The 2,225-nt window shown below is 37.6% G+C and overlaps 2 long non-coding RNA genes across 3 annotated transcripts in view; one reads left to right on the top strand and one right to left on the bottom strand.

Annotated features, from left to right (window-relative positions):
• Positions 1 to 2,225, bottom strand: part of LOC109307048 — a 102,285-nt gene that overhangs the window by 34,437 nt on the left and 65,623 nt on the right. The gene's annotated exons all lie outside the window — the stretch shown is intronic.
• Positions 429 to 1,965, top strand: LOC109307049. Its single transcript, XR_002100149.1, has 2 exons — positions 429 to 601; positions 1,636 to 1,965. It is a non-coding gene; the product is annotated as an uncharacterized LOC109307049 (long non-coding RNA).

The raw sequence follows: 2,225 nt of genomic DNA, 5'->3' as shown, positions 1-2,225 counted from the left end.
TGGGCTGTCCTTGTGGGTGCCACCTGGTTTGGTGGTCCACAGCCTCCCCCACCCTCATCTTCCCCTCCCCCCGACGAGCCTAGTTTAAAGCCCGCCGGAGGAGATCCGCCAACCTGGAAGAAAACACACGCTTACCTTTGTACCTCCTATTTCCAACCTTAATTTCTTCTGCTGCAGCTTGAGGCCATCACTACTAGTCCTGTCCCCCATGGTCACAGAGAAAAGTCCATCTCCATCCTTTCTATACTCACTCTTCAAATATCTGAAGACTGTTCAAATACTGTTTGACTATCTGCCCCCCCCCCTTCATTTTTTGCAGACTAAATAACCCTAGCACGTTCAGTCTTTCCTCGTAAGTCGTGCTTCCTAGGCCTCTAATTCTTCTGTTGGACTCTTTCCAATCCACCCACATCTTTCTGGAAGTGTGAGGCCCAAAACTGGACACAGTACTCCAGTTGAGGCCTCACAGAGCAGAAGAATCACTTCTCTTCATTTTGCAGGTGACACTCCTGTTGGTATAATTTGGCATTGCTGTTGGCTTTTTTACAACAAGAGTACACTCTTGGCTCATGCTTGTCTCCTGGTCTGATGTAACCCCCAGGTCATTCTCTGCAGCACTGCAGCCTTATTTATATTTATACTTTCATGTATATGTATTTTTATAACTTAAAGTGTAAGGAGCTGATCCTACTTCTATGACAGTCCTAGGAGGACATGCATCTCTTTAGAGCTGAATTCTACAAGTGTCTTCTATAAATATCAAAGATTTGTATGATACATGTTTGCAATATAAAGTAAGACTGATGATGAAGGAAATAGGTTATTTTGACCAGTCATTTAACGGTCTTCCAATCTGCTTACTTCTCATAAAAACATAAAATAGTTCAGTTTTGTTTACCTTTTGCCCTAATACTGAGCTTGTGAAATGCTCTAGAAAGATATTAAACAGCATTCAAAACCAGCTTTTGTTTACACTTGAAATATTTTTTTATGCCTGTCAACTATCTGACAAGAATTTTTATGCATTTGAAGTACACAATGTACTTTTTGTTTAAATGGTGGGAATAGCAAATGAACTCTCTTGAGAATAAACACTTCATACTACAAAGAGAGGTTCTAAAGCTGTCTAGACCCTTTATTAGTACATTAAAACTTTCCCCACCACCAAGACCCTGTATCTTTTGATTTTTATCAGTAGAGCTGGATGAATGAGACTCTTTTGGATCAGATACTGACCCAAAAATTATTAAGAAATAACTGCTAAGTTTTTAATTGACTTGAAATGAGACACTTCACTTAGAGGTTATTTTAATCCCTCTTGCTATTTTTACAAAATGAGTTCAGAGGTAAGATGTAAAGTGCCATTTGCAATAGAAAGACTAAAGCATTCCATTTAGAAAACTTCCAAATAAAATATCATGTTTACAAAAATTTTCCACAATTTCCCTATGAAAGTAGTCAATGTATTGCATCCCAAATGTTTCTATCTCTAATGATGACCTCCTTGGGGAATGGGAAATGTCTGTTTTTATATTTAAAATGCTTAGCATGTTGCATGTGCTATTGGAAATAACCGTACATGATTTCCACTGTAACCTAGAGAAGATTCATTGCATCTCCTCTATATTTTTTTAGGAGTACAGTAAAATGCAACTTGCAGTTTATTGTGTGTTCAATCTGAAGAATGACATGAAGAACAGCAATATGAAAATAAGAAAAGTGGCTGAATCCTGCAATCCTTTTGTCTTTAGCAGAACTGATCATGCAAGGGGTTGCAAGATCAGAACCCAAAAATATTTATCTGGCATTGAAATGGCTCTTTTATTGAAATCAGTTCAGATGCTCATATTTGATACTGTAGACTCATGCAGCAAGGAAATTATTTAAATGTTTGGAAGTCAACTGCCACCAATTTCATGCGACTGAGTTCCCATTGTTTAGTTTCTCTACTGTAGTTTTGTCAAACCCCCCCCCAAAATTCTTAAGATATTTCTCTATCACAAAGTAAAGCCTTAATTTACTAATATTTGGTTAGCAGGGCATTCATATCCTCGTTTGAAACATGCTGTAGCTAGTGCTGCTGCAAATAGCTCCATACATGAAAAAGCTAATATCTGCCTCAGAAAATATAGTGTTTCCATCCAAGAACCTATTACTATAACTTGCATGCAAAAATCCTTCAAAAAAATTGCACTTAACCTAGTTTAGCTTAATTAAACACATTC

This window comes from Crocodylus porosus, unplaced genomic scaffold, assembly GCF_001723895.1.
Source record: "Crocodylus porosus isolate Cpor-Errol unplaced genomic scaffold, CroPor_comp1, whole genome shotgun sequence".
Lineage (NCBI taxonomy): Eukaryota > Metazoa > Chordata > Crocodylia > Crocodylidae > Crocodylus > Crocodylus porosus.
The sequence above is the reverse complement of the archived record's forward strand: the minus strand, read 5'-3'. Positions and strand labels throughout refer to the sequence as shown.